Raw genomic sequence first — 22,875 nt, 5'->3', positions numbered from 1 at the left:
CTAGTTTGTTTTAAATCATAATAACATGATAATTTAGAATTCTATAAGCAAATATTAACTACTCCCCATGTACCAGCCATTGTTTCAGGCACTGGAAATATAACTTCAACAAGACAAACATATTTCCTTCTTGTATGGATGTGGTATAAATAGATATTAAAAATTAGGCTGGGCTCAGTGGCTCATGCCTATAATCCCAGCACTTTGGGAGGCTGAGGTTGGAGGACGGCTTGAGGCCAGGAATTCAAGACTAGCCTGGGCAACATACTAGACCTTGTCTCTACAATTTTTTAAAAAATTAGCTGGGCATACATCTGTTGTTTTAATTACTTGAGATGCTGAGATGAGAGGATCGCTTAAGCTCAAGGGTTCAAGGCTGCAGTGAGCTGTGATCACACCACTGCACTGCAGCCTGGGCAACAGAGTAAAATCTATCTCAAAAAAAAATAAATGAAAAAAGAAAAGAATGGGATTAAATTTGTGAAAAATAAAGAGTTCATATACTAAGGGGATTTAATCTAGTGTAGAAGTCCAAGACGGGTGCCTTAAGAAAGTGGTGGGAGAAGGAGGGGCCAGTGAGAGGCATCAGGCAGCAGAGCCCCACAGGAACAGCTCCTAACTGCAGTGGAAGCTCGGGATATGGGAAAGCATTTGCAACAACCCAGGGTAGAGTCAGTGGGAGGGGGCCAAAAGATAAAAGTAGAGACAGATAGGAGCATGTTCTTACTGTTTTTAAAAAACTATAGTTGGTTGCCATTCTAACTGGTGTGAGATGGTATCTCATTGTGGTTTTGATTTGCATTTCTCTGATGGCCAGTGATGATGAGCATTTTTTCATGTGTTTTTTGGCTGCATAAATGTCTTCTTTTGAGAAGTGTCTGTTCATGTCCTTCACCCACTTTTTGATGGGGTTGTTTGTTTTTTTCTTGTAAATTTGCTTGAGTTCATTGTAGATTCTGGATATTAGCCCTTTGTCAGATGAGTAGGTTGCGAAAATTTTCTCCCATTTTGTAGGTTGCCTGTTCACTCTGATGGGGTGGGGGGAGGGGGGAGGGATAGCATTGGGAGATATACCTAATGCTAGATGACGAGTTAGTGGGTGCAGTGCACCAGCATGGCACATGTATACATATGTAAGTAACCTGCACAATGTGCACATGTACCCTAAAACTTAAAGTATAGTAAAAAAAAATTAAAAAAAAAGAAACACTAGCTAAAGGGAAAAATTTAAAGCATAAATTAAAAAAACAAAACAAAACTATAGTTGGTACTTGTATTACATCTAAGGTGCAATTGCAACCATGACATAACCAATTTACTTTTTACATAGATTACGCTGGTTTTAATGTGGATAATGAGTTGTTGCAGAGGCAGGGGCTGTGTTGCTAGAAGTAGAATAATTGAATCAATTTTTACACTAGTCCAGGCAAAGATAATTGTGGGTGGTGGCCATGAAGAAGGGAGAGAAGTGAATGGGTGTGAGCAATATTTAGGCAATAGAGTCAGCATGATTCTATCACGTTGGTGGTAGACTGAATGTGTGGAATAAGGTAGAACATGCTCCTTAAGTTTCTAATTTGAACAAGTGTATGGAATGCTGGAGAAGGGGCAGGATTTGGAGAAAAGAGAATGAGGTCAATGTTAGAAAGTTTGAATTGATATACACATGAATCATCTAAGCAGAGATGAATAGGGGAATAGAACTGACTGAGTTGGGCATAGAGAGGTGGAACCCCTGGCAAATGAATGGTAATTGAAGCCAGGGGAGTGAATGAGCATTTGATGTCCTGCAAGAAGAAAGAGGGCCTAGGACGACATTGTCATTTAAGGGAAGACAGATGAGATGGAGCCACCTAAGAAGACAAAAAAGATTTCAAAAAGGAAGGAAAAAAATAGCAATACATGATAGCAGAGAAGCAAAGGAAAGGAAAGGTTTCTGGCAGGACTGTGACAACAGTGTCAAGTGCAGCTGAGATGGGCGTGGAGATAAGGCAGAGACAAGCTCCTTGGTGACCTTGCTTGACAAGTACAATGTCTGCGGAGTGGTGAAGGCAAAGGCCAGGCTGGGGAAGACTGATGAATGGATGGGAAGTAAAAGCTGCAGAAATAAAAAGAGTTCAGTAGCTGTAAGAGACAGTGTGGAGGGAGGATAGTTAAAATGAGAGAGAAATATCTTTAAATGCTGGTGAGAAATAATCTGGTGGGAGAGAGAGGTTGAATGTAAAAGAGAATGGCTAGGGAGACTAGACTACCTGAGACAGCAGAAAGGCACGAAATTCTGTGTTGTTAGATGGGACGTGAGGGCCCTCTTCTATAGTAATAGGCACTAGGAGCTGAAATAATTTCTGTCTGATAATTTCTATTTTCTCTGAGCAGTAGGAGGGGCCCTAATCTGCTAAGGGTGAAGAAAAGATGAAAAAAGGAAATGGTTGAGACAGTCACTGGGGAGAATAAAAAGTCTAGCTGACTGGGGACGCCTAATACATTTGTTTGAGTAGGGTTGACAGTCCCATGAGGAAGACTACTATAATTTGTAGTGGTATCAATTTGGTGGCTTGTGTGGTCTTTCCCATCAGAGCTCAGCAATATTGTGGAAGAGCATCTGATATGGTTTGGCTGTGTCCCTACTCAAATCTCATCTTGAATTGTAGCTCCCATGATTCCCATGTGTTGTGGCAGGGAACTGGTGGGAGATAATTTAATCATGGGGGTGGTTTCCCGCAAACTGTTATCATGGTAGTGAATACGTCTCACGAGATTTGATGGCTTTTATAAGGGGAAACCCGTTTAGTTTGGTTTTCATTCTCTCCCTTGCCACCCTGTGAAGAGTTGCCTTCTGCCGTGATTGTGAGGTCTCCCCAGCCATGTGGAACTGTGAGTCCATCAAACCTCTTTTTCTTTATAAATTACCCAGTCTCGGGTATGTCTTTATCAGCAGCATGTAAATGGACTAATACAGCATCTGAGGCAAATAGTCATTATTTAATAGCAGTGTGACCTCAGGCATGTCACTTACTCCCACTCTCTCCCCAACCCCACACTGTTTCCTTTTCTGTGAACAGGGAACAGTAAGAAGACTCCCTGCCCCTGTAGGGTTGCTGTAATTACTGAAGAGTCAATGCACACCATGTGCTGAGGATAGTCAGCACGAAGTGTGCCCTGTACAAGTGTTAGCTATAATTTAGGCTTGAGGTTTTGGCAGGCATTTGGGATGCTAGGAGCAAAGGAGTGGAAGATATTAACAAGAGAGTGGTTGAAATGATAGACTAAGGAGTTAAACTGGAGGAATAAGGAAGTGAGGAGGTTGATTTTAGAAATCACTGGATTATTTTGTATTTACTGGAAGTCCTCCTGGTATGGATTCCTCGCCTCAGATTGTAGTATGCTAGATTTGCTAACAGAATTAGAGTGTGTATAAAAAATGAATAACATTACCGAGCTCTGTTACCTAACTCCTACTCTGGCTGTGGCACCCAACTCATAAGGAATTTACATCAAAAGATATTATATTATTGTAGGGTATTTTTTTGGGTGGGGGTAACTCTAGCTTGAAGTAGTTCCTGTGTGTGACCCTTCATGTTTCTAGATTCTCATGAAATAGGAAAGATCTTAAAAAGAGAAATTATAAGAAGCAATATTAAGGGAATCCCTCAAGTTAAGGCAATTTTGTCTTAAGGCTGTAAATTTGCCAACTGTTTGTGTTTTTCTCCTTGAAGTCCGTAATGCAATTTAAGCCAGAAAAACAATCAGTTTGGCCTAAGTTTAAATTGCTGCAGAATAAACCTCCAAAACTAAATTTTATTTATTTTTTGAGATGGAGTCTTGCTCTGTCACCCAGGCTGGAGGGCAGTGGCACAATCTTGGTTCATTGCAACCTCCGTGTCCCAAGTTCAAGTGATTCTCCTGCCTCAGCCCCCTGAGTAGCTGGGATTACAGGCTTATGCCATCATGCCCAGCTAATTTATATTTATTTTTATTTTTAGTAGAGACGGGAGGAACTCTCTGCATTGGTGATCTGCTGAGACTTGATGTGCTCATCTGAGTGTGCTGGTGAACACACTTGGAGGTGCTATTTTGTCTCAGAGAATACATTTTTGTATAGTCATCGAGATCATAGATTGGGACCTTTGCCTTTTATCATAAACATAAATGGGCTTTAGACAACAACATTTATTTCCAAGTAGGAGAATGATTGAGATTTTATATGATGAGAATATTACTGAAGAGCCCATAGAGCTTTCTGAAAATAGGAAAACAGCTTCATACACTAATGAGCAAATAAATAAAGTACAATTATTAGACTAGGGGATGGCCTCCAGGGAGTTTAGAAATCTTAGTTTTCATTCTTGCTTGTGAAAATGAGTTTTACCTGAATTTAGAGGAAACATTTAGAAGTGGGGATGGTAGAGACAACAGCGATCAGGAGAAATGCTGCTACTCTTAGCTCAAAGATATCCCCAAACCTGTTCTCTTCCCAGAAATTGCCAGCTTTAAACTATTAAGAATAGTTAATTATTCATTTATCCAAAAACATGTATTAATGGTTTCATATGTGCCAGAGATAGCAAAATACTGGAAATAAAGTGATAATAAGATGTATTTCCAGCTCTCAATGGCCTTTATTGATGAAAAAAAATCAAACTCTAAAATATTTGAAGGAATTTATTCTGAGCCAAATGTGAGTGACCAAGGCCGAAGGCACAGTCTCAACAGGTCCTGATAACATATGCCCAAGGTGGTTGGATTACAGCTGGATTTTATACATATTAGACGTAGAAGTTACAAGCAGACATCAATCAATACACAGAAGGTGTACATTTGTTAGGCTGTAAGGGCGGGACAACTTGAAGTCAGAGAAGGGTCTTCCAGGTCATAGGTGGATTCAAAGATTTTCTGATGGCAATTGGTAGAAAGGGTTACACTCTTCCTGAATAGTTAAAATCAGCAGAAAGAAATGTTTGTAGTTAAGATGGGGGCGGGGCTTGTGGAAGCCAAGGTTCTTGTTATGTAGCTAAAACATCTAGGCCTCAGAAAATAGATGGTAAATGTCTTTTATCAGACATGTGCCAAACTTAGTTAAATGTGTCAAACTTAGTTAAATCTTTCCTGGATCAGGAAAAGGCCAGGAAAGGGAAGGAGGATTCTTTAGAGAATGTAGATTTTCCCCACAAGAGACAATTTTGCAGGGTCATTTCGAAGTATGTCAAAGAAATATATTTTAAGGTACAATACTGTTTCTTTCAGGGCCTGCTGTCTGTCATGTCATACTATTCTAGAGTAAGATTGGAATTTGGTATCTTATTGCTACAAAGAGTCTGTTTTGTCAGTCTTAAGATTTCTCTTTTAATGTGAGTGCTTGTCAGTTTTGCCTGAATTTGTTTTGTTTGTTTGTTTTGTTTTGAGATGGAGTTTTGCTCTTGTTGCCCAGGCTATAGTGCGATGGCGTGATCTTGGCTCACTGCAAACTCTGCCTCCTGGGTTCAAGCGATTCTCCTGCCTCAGCCTCCTGAGTAGCTGGGATTACAGGCATGCACCACCACACCCGGCTAATTTTGTATTTTTAGTAGAGACGGGGTTTCTCCATGTTATTCAGGCTGGTCTTGAACTCCTGACTTCAGGTGATCCGCCCGCCTCGGCCCCCAAAGTGCTGGGATTACAGGCAAGGCATGTCTGGCCCCCCAAACCCCTGTCTTTCTCATCACGGCCTGAACTAGTTTTTCAGGCTTACTTTGGAATATTCTTGGCTGAGAAGGGGGTTCATTCAGTCAATTGAGGGGCTTAGAATTTTATTTTTGGTTGACACCGTACACTGTAGCAAACAGTGAGGCAAATACAAAGTTAGAAATAGGATGTTACAGAAGAATGTACAGGGGACTTAATTGAACTGAGGAAGAGGTAGGCTTCCTAGAGGATATAAAGACTGAGTGGAGACTTGTGGGGTGAAAAGGAACTATTTTGGTAAAGAATCAGGATGGTAGTGGTGAGTGCAGAAAGAGTCCAAGATGAGTTAGTGGCCTGGGCAAAGATGGGCTTGTGGTCTATTGGAGGGATAAATGTGAGCAATTCTATGTACCTGGGATCTTAGGGCGCCAGCAGGAGTCTTGGGAATTGAGGCTGGAGGAAAAGGAGAGGCTGTGGCCAGGTTCTACAGACCTTTAAGCACTGGAGAGATGCTGCAGATTTTTTGTATCATGTTTGTGCTGTAAACCAAAAATGAAATTCTAAGCCTCTCAGCCAACTGATGGACCTTCCCCTTGGCCAAGGGCATTCCAAAGTTAACCTGAAAAACTAGTTCAGGCTGTGATGGGAAGTGGGGAGTCTAGACATGCCTCATTTTACTCTCCTACCTTTTGGAATCCAGGCACAGCTGACCAGCATTAACATCAATATAGAGACATTAAGACTGAATAAAACATGTTCTTTAAGTCTGATCAAAATAAAACCAAAAACATTTACAATCTATTCTCTCTGAAGCCTGCTACCTGGAGGCTTCACCTGTATGACAAAACCTTGGTCTCCATAACCCCTTATCTTAACCCAGACACTCCAGGTCTTTAGATAAGAACTCTTTCAACCAACTGCCAATCAGAAAATCTTTGAATCTGCCTATGACCAGGAAGCCCCCACTTCCAGTTGTCCCACCTTTCTGGACCAAACCCATGTACATCTTACATGTGTTGATTAACGTCTTATGTATCTCTAAAATATATAAAATTCAGCTGTAGCCTGAACACTTTGGGCACATGATCCCCTGGGGCTGTGTCATAGGCCGTCAGTCACTCATATTTGGCTCAGAATAAATCTCTTCAAATATCTTACAGAGTTCGACTGTTACTGTCAACAATGGCATTAGCCAGATCACTTCTGTTGCTCTGTGGGGTGGGGATAGAAGGCACCCAGACTAGAGGGAGAAAGAGCAGCAACTGCTTTTGGAAAGGGATGGGGAAGGACCACGTTGAACTAGTGGCAGTAAGAATGGAGAAGAGGGGATGGGCTGGGGAGACACTGAAAGGAGTAGAGTTGATAGAATGTGGATACACAAGAGGTATGGAAGAGGAAGGAAATAAGATGGTGCCCATGTTTCTTGCTTATGTGCTCAACAGCAGGTGATATCTTTTGAGAAGAGAAATATAAAAGAGGAAAGCTTAGGAGAAAAGTCTAGAGTTTAGTTATAGAGATAGTGCATTTTAAATGTCTTTGGCTTACAAGTGGAAAGCTTAAATTAAGCAGTCGAATATGAGGGTTGAGATCTCAAGGGAAATATTTGCTCTTGAGGCATCATTTTAGAAGTCTTCAAGAGAAATATAGTGATTGAATTCATGAAAGTGGATTCCTATGAAGAGAGAGAATATATAATAGGAAGATGACTAAGGAAGGAATCCCAAGGAACTAACATTTAAGTCGTGAGTAGAGAAATAGAACCCTGGGAAGGGAGCTGTGAATTAATGATTACAGAAATCGGAGTAGGCTGATATAATACAAGTCAGAGAAGAAGAAGCTTATAAGGTTTTAATAAGGTGTCCAATACTACTAGAATGTTGAATAGACCAAGGTTGGAAAGCATCCATTGAGTTTATCATCCAGCAGGTCCCGAATGGCATTGTGAGAGCAATTCCTATGTCATTGTGGGGATAAAATTGGACCTCTATTGTTTTGAAAGTGAGATGTGGGGGAAAAAAAAGCATGTTGATTACACAGTCAGGAAGGCTCATTTTGAAGAGAAGGTGAGATGCAGGGCTAAGTAACCAGAGGTAGGACTTACTGGTTTGGTATTCATTCATTCAGTCAACTTCTAAGGCCTATTTTTCTTTCTTTAAAGATCAGGGCCATGTGTTTATCAATATGCTGAAAGGAAAAAGCCAGTAGTGAGGAAAGGTTGCAGGTTAGGAAAAGAAGTTCTGAGTGTTCATGTAGAAAATGAGTTCCAGGAACTGTGAATCACAGCGAAGCTGATCTCCGGACCAGCAGCAGTAGCCTTCCAAGAGAGCTTGTTAGAAATGAGCAACATCAGGCCTTAAACACTAAACCACAATATGTCTTTCAAAAGGGAGAAAAATTCTTTTGCAATACAAAGATAAGGATGGGGACAGGTAAGTTTCTTGATGTTGGCAATGAAGGAGTTAAAATGATGCTATTTCATTTTACTGTGAAGGAAAGACATCGTCTGCTGGGGGTGAGTGCATGCAGTTAGAGTCAGATCTTGAGGTCTGCATGGGTATCACTGACAGCTTGGCTGGGAGAAATACCCTGGCCTCTATTGTGGTATGAAGAGGAATATTTGTGTGGGTGCCTCTCAACAGCCAAAGGCTGGTATTGGAGGAGGCAGACATTTAGATTGATGCGGGTTTGGGATTTTGCTAGGCAAGTGGGAATCATCAAGAAAGAGGGTGGATTAATGAACTGCAGGTTTTAAGTTGGAAAGAGGAGTCAATAAAAATCACTAAGAGCTGATAGATTGGAATGAAATGGGAGTCAATCATAGTCATTAACAGAAATGAGAAATATTACACTGCCAGCAACAGTGGATGCTTGTCCAAAAAGAGCGATTATTTCTCTCTGAGTAATTTTTTGTTTGTATGCTTTGCAAATAATTTGTCTAAAGCATTCACTGTTTTCTTTCTTCCCCTAGTCACTGATTATAAAATCTGAGACTGCTCCAGGCACTGAAACTGCCCACCAGCATAGTGTCTGTGGTACTAAATTTATTACAGCTCAAGGTGCTTAAAATACGAATAAGAAGATTTGTAAAATTTGACTGAGACCTTTAAAAGATCAGAACGATATTCTTTCCTATCTTGAATGTCCTTTATATTTTCTTCCTATTTACAGAATTTATACTTGCAGCATGTTATGAATGCTACACTGATTCTCCCCTGAAAAATACTCTTTCTCTGACCTTCGAACCTCAAAGCACTTAGTTCTTCCCTTATGATACCATTTAACTATCTTTTTCTTTTAAAACATAGTTCAACAGTTTTATTCCTTCCAAGAGACTGTAACATATTGAGTAGAAGGAGCTGTTTTGCTAATTTTTGTTGCAGTGCTGGGCAAAGAGGAAGTTGTGTAGCTGAGTCATAGGGTTCATAAATGGAACTAGAGGCCCAGAAAGATGGACTGCTGAAGAGAGGGCTGGTGAAGATTACAAAAGGCCTTTTCTAGCAAAATTAGTTGTTTAAATGTTAACCTCTAAGAAATGGGGAGCCACTGAAAAGTTTGAGGTAGGAAAGTGACATGACACTAACATTTCTGAACGTGCACTCTGTTCAGAATATAAAGGACTGAACAAAATGAGCAGGATCAAAAACCAGAATGTGAGTTACAAAGCTATTGTGATTGTCCAGGCAAGAGACAAGAGTCTGAAATAAGGCATATATTTATATATAAACAGGAAAAAATCTTCGTTTAGTACATTGTAGGATTTAATGACATTGGATATAGAAAATGAGGCAGGGGAAGACACTTCTACCTCATTCCTAGTTTCTGAATGGGGTGATGGGTAATGTCACTCCCTGAGACGGAGAAAACAAAACAGGTTCAAGGAAGAGGAAGCAGAAAGAGATGATATGTGGCAGGTGGGGAGTGATGAGTTCAATTTTAGACATTTAAAAATATTTGATTTTTGGTAATAAGTGTTGGATACATTAAAAATAAAAGAATGAATAAATAATAAATGAATATTGAGACTGTTTTGAACTTTAAGAAAGAGCCAAGGTTGAAATGGAAACATATTATTAAGAATGTTTATATTTCTTTTCCCAAATGGAACTTATTAACCACTCCTATGGCCGAGTCTGTTGTATGGAAGCAAAACATGTGGTTGAAATTCCACTGACCTTTAGAATATACCCAAGTTTTCATATGATGTTCATTTTCATTCCAAATGGCACAGCACAGCCCTAGGGATTGTTCTTTCTGGAGCATTTGAGCAGTAAAGGGAATTTGTGCAGCACTTGCATTTCACATGTGGGTTTCAAGCCAACTTGATTCTAAACACTGCATTAGCCACTTTAAAAATATTTGCATATCTGGGTTTGTCTGTTTGTACCGGTAAGTTTGCAGAGTGATCCTGAAAGATGCTGGAAGGTAAAATCTTTGATCCAGCTCAGTGTTTATCTCTGAGCCTTAGCAGAGGCACCTAGATAAGGCAATGAAAGGGTATCAAGGCTGTTATGTTTAGGAACAAGAAAGCTGATCCAAGAACAATATCTTATAATTCTACCCAGATCTCAGTCTTTGATAACATAAATATATGCCTAGGCCAACTTTTTTGTTTTTTGTATTTGTTTTTGTTTTGAGACTGAGTCTTGCTCTGTTGCCAGGCTGGAGTGCAGTGGCACGATCTCGGCTCACTGCAACCTCCGCCTCCCGGGTTCAAATGATTCTCCTGCCTCAGCCTTCTGAGTAGCTGGGATTACAGATGTACACCACCACGCCTGGCTAATTTTTATACTTTCAGTAGAGACATGGTTTCACCATGTTGGCCAGGCTGGTCTAGAACTGCCGACCTTGTGATCCGCCCGTCTTGACGTCCCAAAGTGCTGGGATTACAGTCGTGAGCCACTGCGCCTGGCCTAAGCCAACTTTTTAATATGGTCTGTTTGCAGTAGCATAACTTAATGTTGTCCTGATTGCTTCTTTTCATCTGTGATTCTCTGGTGCTTTAGAGAGGGAAATAATGTCCTAAATTGGTGAAGTTGCTATATTTGTGTCCCCTTTGGTATACATACCTGTGGTAGGCTGAAAAATGGCCTCCTAAGGATGCCCACATCCTAATCCCCACAACCTGTAAATATGTCACCTTACATGGTAAAAGCAAGTGTGCTGACACAATTAAGTGAAGAATTTTGAGATGGAGAAATTAGCATAAATTATCTAGGTGGGTCCATTGTAATTACAAGGGTCTAATAAGAGGAGCGCAGGTGGATCAGAGGAAGTGTGGGGAAGAAAGCAAGGAGCTGGAGGGATGAGACGAAACAGTCTTGAGCCGAGTAATGCAGGTGGTCTCTAGGAGCTAGAAAATGCAAGAAAACAGATTTCTTGGAGCCTCCAGAACAAATGCAGCAGTCTTGCCAACTGCTTGGTTTCAGACTTCTGATCCACAGAACTGTACAAAAATAAATGTGTTTTCTTTTAAGTGATTAAGTTTGTGGTGAGTTGTTACAGAAGCAATAAGAAGGTAAAAACTACCCCTTGAATCAACATGTAGATAATGCCGAAGCAGGAAGGATCAGTCTAGATGTAAAGTGGAATTTCCCAATTAATTTTAAAGGAACTTCAAACTGTGTATTGACTACAAATGCTGCTATTAGTGCTCTTAAAAAGAATCTCTGGAAGGCTAAGAGCTTGGTCTAGCCTAAACATGAGTTAAAATAGTTGGCCACCAAAAGCAAGCTATTATCACAGCAGCCCCTTGACAAATTGTCTGTTAACAACTTGGTTGGATTTGACTAAAGCATTTGTGGTCTACCTTTAGCTGCTTTATGTATACTAAAACATCAAGGATGCTTCCATGCTCTCAGAATGGTACCTCAATCCACTGGACTTGGTTGAGTTCCCTGCTTAGCTTTCAATTTGTAGGCAGTGTTTTAGAGTATTTATATCATGCAGGGAAAACATGGACATTTATTTATGAATTGTAAGTCCTGGCTTGCACTGTTTATATTCAGAAATCAAAAGTACATCATCTCTGCCAACATACATTTTTTTTAAATGCCCACGCAGATCCTAGAGAATACTGGCACAAAATTTTTTTAAATTGTGTAAATGTTTTAAGCCTGTAAATTGCATGCCTTGTGTTGTCAAGCAGTGACGGAACACCCATAATACAGGAGAGATGCTGAGCTACATGGCTCAGAACTAACAAGTAGTACACTAGCAATTGCTTTGGTAGTGTACTACTGGCAAAGAGCCTCAGAGAAGAAAGTGTCCATGAGTCATATGATTTTTGGAGGTTTAATGACAACCCTAGAATTACACTGGCATTAGCCTCCAAATTGAGAAGACACTGGAAGAAGGCAGAATTCACATTAGCTTGCATGACTCAGTGTGAAACCTAAATTATGAAAGCATCTGGAAGAAGAAATAAAAACTCTAATGCATACAGTTAGAGGCAAACCTTCATGTATTTGTGGACTCAGTCAACAAGCTCTTCTTGGTGCCTATGGCATACTATTCACTGTGCTTCTTCAGGACACAATGATCTTTTTCCAACTATTAGTATGAGAGAAAAGTCACACTAAGCTAAGAATTGATAAAGTCATCGCAAGGCTGTTTGTTTTCCACCAAAACCCAGTTACTTATGTGCTTTTCCTTATTTGATTCCCATGGAACATCTGTCAGTTCATGTGTCTATTACATTGCAAGTACCTAAAACCCTTCAATTATTGAATCCTGTCACTGAGGGAGAAAGCTAGATATAATTTCAGTGAGTTTTGCTCTATAATGATCTTGAATAAGTGTTGCTCGCTTGATCTACTCAGTAGCTTTCATGTTGATGCTAGTCTTTATTATTAAATTAATTGTTGCATCTATTTTGAAGGAGCACCTACAGAAACACCAACAACACAGATGTCAATAATAACAGACCACATGGTAGAAAGTGTTTACATATCTTCTACCCTTTCAGCCCTAGTAAATTTTACCATGCACTGAATTATATGTCGAACATTCTCCCTCCTGCTCCAGGTTATAGGAATCTAGATCTAGATGTTTAGTTCTACACTGGCTGTTCTCCCTTAATCATACTTGCTTAAGTTCTAGGGCTGATTCCAGGATTCCAGGAGGATGTAAACTCAAAAGTTTGAGGATGGAACCCCAAGTATTCTATTTGTTTTCCTAAAATTTCCTTGCAGAAGTAAACTAACCCCAAGTATTCTATTTGTTTTCCTAAAATTTCCTCAATCTTCCAGTTTACTTCTGCATATATATTAGCATTCAAGGGGGCCTTCAGATCCTGATTTTAAAAATGCCACTAGCTTGAGCTGACCGTCTTCTTTTTAGGGCCATCCTTGTACTTTGCTCTCTGTCTCCCTAAAGAATCAGGCATTTGTGAACACATCTATTTCCACACTGGTCTTTGAACACCACAAAGACACTCAGTACGTGGCATAGAAGGAGTCAGTAAGTGTAGCATTTATTTCAACAGTACTGATGAAAGTAGGTTTTGTCTTTAGTATTAAAATTAGGGTATCATCCTTCTTGGGGTTTCCTCTGTGACACTTGAGTTTGGCATAGAATCACTTTAACATGCCAACTCTACCAGCGAAAACTCCTTTCATTTCACTCATGTCACTTGTATGGCTTGTAACATTCAGTGTTCTTGGTGTTTGCTAAAAACGATTTTCTATAAAAACTAGAGGTTCAGGGATGGAAGACTGCCATTCACTTCAAATATGCAAACATTATAATAGAAATCATATGACAAGGTTTCTCGGTACCTGAACAATACATGTGTTTTCTGTCATTGTTAAAAATCTGCTATTTACAATAATTTGCCCGGTTTGTGTGTGAACATTATACTTCATTTTTATGAAACTAACAATCTCTGGCAATGAGGACAACTGCTGCATAGAAGCGCAATATTACTCCTACTGTGGCCATTTCTAGGATAAAGAAGTACTTTTGCATGCCCCCACTAGAACATTATTGAGAAGGGAAGGAAAACATTAGAATTCAGGAGAATCTAGGAGAAGCTAAAAGAGACAGCAAACAAGATCTAGGGAGCATTTGGCTGGAAGAAAATGAACACAATGAGCATATGGAAATCAAACTGAAGTTTTGTGCATCTTGTCAGCTATGTGCCAAAAGCTGCAGCAATTCCTTCACACTGCTTAGTAAATGGGCCTGACCATAAGAGAAAATGAAAGATTCAATACTGTGAGGAAGCTCTCTAGACTGTTTTAGGGCCAGTTAATTTCCTAGAGCTAAGCTAGGAGTTTCCTCCCATCCCTTGTTTATACAAATTCCCTCCAGCCCCTCAACCCCAAGCATGCTAATATTCACGTTCTGGCATGTGATACCAAATCAAATCCAAAGTTAGCATGCAGGGCTGGAGACGGAGGTGATAGGAGGTTGGATACAGAAATGCCTTTTAGAAATGGAATAAATTATGGATGATGAACATCCCTAGTATTCTAGTATGTATGTGCTAGATGTAGTGTGTAAAATTTGAACTAGTATTTTTTCCTTTACAGTGTGGGAGTGAGAAAGATCCGTCACGTTCTCAAATTGTATATGTATAGTGAGGACCCGTGGGGTATTATGGTTGCCTCTGTGGCCAGATTGTTGGAACAAAGTCACCAAGGATGTCTATGAGATTTCTTGATTTCCCCAATAAGTCCCACTGAGAAAGTTTTTGAAGCTCTATTTTCAATGTGGTTGAAATTGACAAATACTCTGTAAAATGGCCACAGAGATAAATTTTTTTCAGAAGAGATAGCAATGCTTTTCCTTAGATTTCTGGCAGCTCTGGAACTTCAGAAACATCACATTATATTGTATTTTGAAATATTTTGTATCACATAAGATGTCATTTACTTTGTTTGGACTTAATATTACTGTCACAGATACTTGAACAAAATGACTGTCTTGCTTAAAATATTCTCTTTACAAAGACCATGTGTTACTCTCATATTTGGTTAAAAAAATTTGTGTCATGAATCCAAAAAGCAACAGCCATGTGTAATTCCATATTTTCTAGAGCAGTTTGTTTAGGGCTGATATTCAGTGTGTTGGCAAAGAGTACTCAAAGATGAACAATGAATAACAATGGCTTTTAAATGGAGGGTGCACGCGGATATAACACATGTCAGTGCTCCTAAAGTACCTTGTAGATTTTTTTCTATTTTAAATATTTCTCTATTTGCAAAATACTTTTATCCACTTTGACTATATTACTACTTTGCCCTTTTATTTTATAATCCTTCGAAGTTTTATATGCATCATATTGCTTTTCATGGTAGTTTTCCTATAATTGCTAGTGGATGCATTTAGCAATGAATTTCTGGAGATTGAGATTTTAGACACTGCTTTCCAAAGTAACCTAAAAGACTTTGTAGTTTAAGTGGTATGGAATATGTGAAAAATCAGGATAATTGGGAAACAACATAGCATAGTAAATTTGGGACCTTTCATTCAAATCTTAGTTTTTGTACTTACTAGCTACATAGTAAGTTACTTTGCCAACTTACTTAACTTCTCTATGCTGTAGTTTTCTTCATCTGCAAAATGGGACAATAATAGCATCTACCTCGTAGGGTTGGTATAGGATGTAGAATACCCTATAGCATAATAGAAGAGATCACTCCATAAACCTTTTGTAATCATCTCATCATATTTGCAATAAACATAGTAGTGTCCCCTATTATAGAAAACAAATTGGAACTCAGAGAGGGGAAGAGACTTTCCCAAGGCTCATTTCAAAACCTGTGTGCCATTCGCCATTATTCAATCACTTGTTTGGTTACCAAGTTTTGGCTGGAGACTCTCCATCCTATAATGAGGATGGCATCCTATATCAGGGAGTAACAAGCGTACCAGTCCTTAGGCTACAATGTTCTGGGAAGGACAGTCAGGAGTACGGGGTATGTTCCTGAAAGACTTCCAGGCCTAAGGAATTTCCAAGTCATAGAAGACAGGCTGTGTTGACCAGTTTGGGTGAGCAGCTCCAACTTGCTACTTATCAGTGGCCGGCTACTACTTTCTTGAAGGCTTTACAAGTCACATCTTCTCACAGCACTTGGTTCTAGCTAAACAAATGAATCAGCAGCTCTGAGGATACACCTCTATTACAACAGGGCTCTCTAATCTATACCTGTACAGATAAATGCCCAGAGAATTCAGAATGCTAGGAATATGGCAAGGCAATCCATTCCTGGAGTCACTCCCTTTCCCCTTTTCACAAACACAGAGCAAATAACTTGGAATCAGAAGCCACGGATTCTAGTTTTGAGTCTGTGTCTTATCAGATGTGTGATCTTTCTGAGTCTTAATTTCTCACTTTTAGGCAGAGATAACAATACTATTTCTGTGTTTTTGTCCCCATAGGGTTGCAGAATAGCCAAGTACAATCGTAAGAGAGAAAACATTCCTGTAACTTGCAAAGCGCTATAGATCCTTCTGATCTTCATAGACATGATATTGGCAAGTAAACATACTTCTGGGTACATCATAAAGGCTTTAGGTTTTCCCTTACCTGGCGACAAAATGAAAGTGAAGCCATTTGGCAGATCTGGCCAAAAGCCAGAACTGTGAAATGCCCTGTAGGAGCCACTTAGCACTTTAGAATCAACCAAACCAGTTTGGCTTTGAGAGGGCATATAGGATGCTGTTTGGAATTCCATTGTTTATTCAGTTAAGCTGAGGGACCTTGCCAGCCATCTTCATTTTCCTCTCTTAGTCTTTTTTTTTTTTTTCTTTCTCTTCCTTTCTTTGGTCAGCATATTCAGCTAGAGGATGACTAATCTATAAGTTTTCTCAGAGCAAATACCACATGGCTTGTTCTTCTGGAATGTGCTCTAGGTAAAACAATACTTTTCATTGACTATTATATTTGATAACTATCTTCAAAAAAACTCTGTTTATGAAATGTGAAGATAAAAACTTGACGATATTGATTAGATTATCTTGGTTGACTTTCAAAACAAATTGCAAAATAGAATTAGCTTTTCCCTATAATTCCTATCCAGTTGAATTTCATTCATGTGAAACTGATGTTACTATATGTAATAAGTTTTATATGATTAAACCAAATATATTTAAAGGTAAACACTCTATGGAGAATTGAGAGGCCTCAAAAATGAATTAAATCTTGGCTAGGTTGAAAGTTACGTTTGAACATGTGTTAATGAAACCATTTCTATTCAGCTTAAGAATTCTGGGGGGAAGCAGGGTGTATCAGAATGGGAGGTTAGTACTCAAACTTAGAAGTCAACTTTTCATATTGACCTAAAAGAGATGCTGTCATTAGGTTGCTATTGCCACTGAGTATCTGCCAGAGAAAACTATGTAAACTGAATGTTACATTCCTTGAGGTGTGAGTAATTCTATGAGCAGGATTAAGATTTTTTCATGAGAACTATCAGAAACTGTTCTCATAGTTGTTGCAAGGAAAAGGCATTAGTATGATACAGTGACAATCTAATACAGAGGAGGTGTGCAATAAATATTTGCTTGAATGAATGAACCCTAATTTGGCTCATCATTTCTAAACTGTGCACAAGTTTCAGTAATGTGGAGGTTTATATAAATATGTCTTTGATGAAAGTGTATGAAAATTGTACAGCCATTAGCTTTAACCACCCCTGGGATAAATTTATCCCTGGAGTAGGAAAGGCGGAGAGAGTGTGAAGGGTGAAAGATTGGAAAGGGCACAGGAGAGGCATACTAGTGGGATAATAAGATGCAGGGAGCTTGTTTTGACCGCTGCCTGCAGCAATTTTCACTTGCCTAGGGCACCCCTGTCACTGCATGGTGGACAGTAGCTAAAATAGGAATTCTGTTGGCCTTGGCAGCTGTAACACCAGCATCTGCATCTTGCATTAACTGCACATTTATGAATGATGTCAGGGTGGATCTGAGCCAGGCAGCAGCAGGAGAAGTTTTCAGTCGCTTCAACTTTGCTCCCACCTCCGTGTTAGGACCATCAAAGTCTTGTCAGCAGCAATGATTGCTCACTGATGCTGCAAGCGTGGAAGACAGGCAATTGGCAATCTCAGTCCCCAGACAGGCACAACAGCTGGTATCAGGCACCTGAGAGGGAATGCGATCCTGGTAGGTTTTGGAGGTGTTTATGTCATCTTCCAAGCTGTCTGAGAGCTTGGTGGGTTTGTGTATACATGATCAGATGCAAATAGTCCCCAGTGAGCATAGCTTGTTTTCCCAAAATTTTACTGCACTGCACACAAGGACAAGCAGAAGGAACTGTGTTAATAATCTAGTGGTGAGAGCCACCTAAAATAAGAGGAAGCCATTACAGCCAGGAAGACTGTCATCAGCAGTATATTCACTCAGGAAGCCAATGCTGTCCGATAATGAATGACCTCATCCACCTGAGCAAAAATAAACAACAGCAGCTCTTCAGCAGCTGAACTTCCCTTCTGGTGGCTGTTTATTATTCTGAATTAGAGGCAACACTTTTACCTCCGGGAAAAAAAAAAGTAAACAGTGTTTACTCTTCCCTGGAACTCCAATGCTGTCTAAAATTCACCTAGAATATATGTTTTAGTGACTCAGATTAAAATCTCCAGGTTACTAGTGTAAATGCATTATCTGATTACTATGAAATAAACAAAAGCTCTGTGATTGTGTATGTGCTAGTTGTCAGGCACAGAGCTGAGTCTTGTACATGCTAATTGTCTTAGTCCCAGTTTTAGAGATGGGAAAACCATGGTTCGTTGGGGTTGAGTGATTGCCCAAGGTCCTACCTAACATGTGGCAGAGCGAGAATGCAAAATGAAAACGACCCTAGCCCAAACTCAAGTCTTCATCACACTGCATGCTGCCATTTTCATCCATGCACTACCCAAACAATTATTTCTAGGCTTCCATTACAAATTTTAAGTTCATTCAATCATTTCTTTGACAAATGTTTGAGTTCCTATTCTATGCCCAGAAGCATGCTAATCAATGACACAAGACTGCATGGAGCAATGAGGCAGCTCTAATGGCAATGGGATTAGGAGTCCACAGATTAGCAGAAAAGGACATATGTCTAGTGTTTCAGCCTGAGGTAGAAACAGCTAAATGTCACTCAGATAATAAAGAAGTCAGACTTTTTTTTTTCCATTTGGGTGGTACCAAGATGAAAAACAAAATGAGACAATTAAAAGGGATGAAGAATAAACTATATAAAAAGCCCAGTGATCCTGACTGGGGATAGCTGAATAGAGGACACAGTGCTCTTCATCCCAGCCCAGATAATCATCTCTTACAGCATCCTACCATTTTGTGCCAAAGTTATCTCTGGAGTTGGTATAAGCAAAACAGCCTGCATATTATCAGCTGAAGAACCAGTCTTTTGTGATCTTATCCTTTCCGAGTATTAACATTTAACTAGCATGTCTCAAGAAAAAAAGGGCACCTGGGCTGGAAGAAGAAAAGCTAAACTTAGAGATATTGAAGGGCTAAAATAAAGTGCAATAAATGGAGATTAATTGACTGCTTTGCATGTGTTGCCTGAAGAAGAGCTTTGGTCTGACTCTGTCACTGATGAAAGACAGAACATTTTGACACTCTTAAGGGCATATATTACCATGAAATCTGTCCCAAATCCCTTTTGTCTTGCTTTCCGATGTATTGTTTACGGATGCTAGGCATTTTAATAGAAAAGCCGTCTGCTATTTACCACACATTTCTCAGAGAACAAATTAATTTCTCTGGGATTCCTCTAATTCAGATGAGGTCTGCATTCTTCTCATGTAAATCTTAGTAAGAATGCACTGTTCATTAGCATTGAATAACATGGAACTTTGGAAATAAAAGCCTTCCATCCTGGTGCAGAAGATGTTGGTTATAGGCAAGAGTTAAAGATATCAACTCTTTGGTATATAACCGCTGTGTGCAAGGAGAAACCACATCTAATGGAAAAGCTAGTGTCTTGTTTTCAAGCAGCATTGCACAGTGGCTCACAGAAGGGCATGGGCATCATATTCGCCAGGGTCTAGTTCTTGCTTCGGAATTTGCTATCTGCAGAACCTTGCCTATGTTGCCTAACTCTTCTGAGCTTCAGTGTCCTCAATTTTAAAATGGGGTGCTCTGTTAATATGTTATTTTGAAGTTTAAGAAAGATTAATGCACATGAAATTTCCATAAAATACTCGATAAAAGTTAAATATTTTTAATGGTGCAATCTATTATCTTCTTTCTGAGGATTTCATTTAAAACTCAGTTTTCCAATGCAAAGGGCTTATGCAGGGACTGAGAACTCAGCAGATGTAAGTTCTATTCAATAACCATTAGAAATTATTCACTATTTTACATGGGCCTCTCACCAAACAAATATTAACACTTTCAGGGTGATAATCAATTCCAACTAGGTTTTCTTGGGAAGGATGTGGTAGGTTCATCAATTTTATATGTTGTTCCTTCAGCTAATTTGTCTGATGTTTTTAAGTTTTCTGTGATTTTTACCAATACAAAACACACCCAAACAAGCCCCATGCAGCATTAAAAATATATTCAAGATTAAAATTATTCTTTACTTTAAAAAATTATTTTAGTGGTAAAATTTAAACTGCTTTAATTTGTTTAATACAATGTATTTTCCAATATCAGTGATGCTTGTGAGCTGTAATTTATTTTAAAGGAAGATAAAGCAGTCTGTTCCAGGAAAGTTAGTGTCTTTGTTGAAATATTAGCTGTTAAAAGTTTATGCAATCTAATTACAAGTTGCCTATCAATAAGAAGCAGCACATCAACAGAAAACAGAATACAAATCAAAATCTCAGCTTGGATTAACTACTATACAAGGTCAGGTTAACGTTGTTTTTCAATAACAAAGTTTCTGGATAAGTACGGAAATTTTAGCTTCTCAGTTTAGTGGTTCAGAATAACTAGTCACACAGTAACAGACTTAAAGGTCTCTTATTCGCATTTATTTTTTTCCAAAATAATACAAGCTACACACAGGATTTTAGCTAGCAGTGATAACTATACTGACAGTCAACTAATGACAGCATTTATTTTGCATTTGCATTTTGATTGTGGCAAATTTTGGAAAAAGGAATGAAATTGTGAAAAGTGTTATCAAAGTAATTTTATAAACTTTTCTGTGATTGAATCGAACATGTTTAGGGAATAAATCGTTTCCCTTGATGCCAATTGGGTTATGCTTTGTTGCTCCTCTGAGTTGATTTACATCCCCTTTGCAATGTTATCAAGTGTCTGTTCCCATTCTTAATCAAGTGCAGTAGTCTCCAAACAAATCAGAGGCAGTGTGGCATCCGAGGAGAGCACCATCACATTGCCTTTTAAAAATGTAATTGATTATATAGTTGCTTAATTTTATGAGGCAGCATTGCAGCAGGTATCACTAGATATGAAGCCAGATATCCATTCATGCAAGGAAGATCTATAGATGCAATTTAAAAGTGCTCATTTTAGAAATTATGAGGGTTTTTCCCCAATAGAGGTTTAAATGTGAGTTTTGCAAAAAGGCTGGACAGCTAATTCGTCTCTCAAACAACACTGAGAACTGTGGATTTCTGAAAGAAGTGACCCCAGATTCACTCACTTAACCACTTCTAGCTCTTAAGTAACTTAAAATTGACAAAGTACAGTATCAAAATTTGAACAGTAGCAGATAGTAAGATATTTTATGAATGAACTTGGGAGAAGGTAGAAAAAATATTCCATTAGAACATCTTCTCCTTTAGCAAAATTATACTGTTTATTATACTAAATTATATATTTTATATATACTATAATGTACTAAATAATATATACTAAACATGTATACTAATTAATATATTATACAAAAATTATACTATAAACTTGGAGAATCTGTTTGCATTCTTATTTGCATCTATGTTGCAATAGTTGTCCAATAAAAAATATTTGCTTTAGTTAGAAAATTTTTATCCAGGATATTTTTTTACCCACAGCACTTGAAGCCACGAAGTTACTTGCTCAACACATTTTTGTTGAATGGATTGAATCAGAGACATTTGTAACATGATAATATTCATTTGACCTGCATAACATAGGCCAAGCATCCCACTGATTTTCTACTCATTCAAGCAGCCAACTGTGCTCACCTACAGTGTGTAGGAGACTGTCTATGCACATGTCTATTCAGTGTGGTAATTTGGTAGAGTGATAGCAGCTTCCAGGTCTGTGAGTGAATGAACAGTTCATGAAGAGCCATTTAGCAGTTGTCAATGAATAGTGCCCAGTCTGTCTCTCAGTCTCTTATTTTGTCTGTCACAGTCATGCCGACACTAGGATACATGCCTGTCACATTGTTTACCATGACTCCTCACAATTTCCAAGCATAATCATCCCATCTCCTATAGTACTCTCATGAAAAATGTCAAATACACATGTCCCAGAGAGGAGACTGGAGAAGCAGAAAACTGCTTGGGAGAATGAGCATGTGTGATGATATACATATTTTCTTAGTGTCCAGTTTAAAATCTTACACATGGCAAGCCCACCAAAAAAAAAAAAAAAAAGGCCACTATCCTTTGGAAGCAATTTGCTTATTTTTGGTCACTTTGTTTGGTTTTATGGATTGGCTTAATGGGTTCAATAATAAATCCATGAAGAATAATTTGAAAGTATGAACAAATAAAAAAGGCCTGAATGTATTTGTTCATTTATTCCATTCATTCATACATTTTTGTGACAGATTACAATGTTATGTAATTATGTGGTACGCATAATGTTATGATGTATGTATACAATGTGGAATGAGCCAATCAAGGTAATTGACATGTCCTCCACCTTAAATATTTATTTATCCTGTCTAACTTTAACTTTGTACCCTTTGGCCAACATCTCCTCATTTCTCTCATCCCCAGCCTCTAGTAACCACCATTCCACTCTCTCTCATCCCCAGCCTCTAGTAACTACCTTTCCACTCTCTGCTTCTATGAATTTGATTGTTATAGATTTTGCATATAAGAGAGAACATGCCTTTTTTTTTCGTCTTTTTGTGTCTGACTGATTTTACTTGGCATAATGTCTTCCAGCTTCCTCCATGTTGCCACATGTGACATAATTATTCACAAAAGCCATGATATGGAATCAATGAAGTGTCCATCAATGGATGAATGGATCGAGAAAATGTGGTATATTTAATTCACTTTTATTGAGTCCTTATGAAATAGCAAGCATTCTCCTGGATGCTAGGGATCCAGAGACATTTATGCTCTGCCT

The 22,875-nt window shown here is 38.8% G+C and overlaps 1 protein-coding gene across 1 annotated transcript in view; it reads right to left on the bottom strand.

Annotated features, from left to right (window-relative positions):
* Positions 1–22,875, bottom strand: part of VWC2L (von Willebrand factor C domain containing 2 like) — a 167,721-nt gene that overhangs the window by 18,860 nt on the left and 125,986 nt on the right. The window lies entirely within an intron of this gene.

This window comes from Pan troglodytes, chromosome 13, assembly GCF_028858775.2.
Source record: "Pan troglodytes isolate AG18354 chromosome 13, NHGRI_mPanTro3-v2.0_pri, whole genome shotgun sequence".
Classification (NCBI taxonomy): Eukaryota; Metazoa; Chordata; class Mammalia; order Primates; family Hominidae; genus Pan; species Pan troglodytes.
This window is presented reverse-complemented; position numbering and strand designations above follow the sequence as displayed.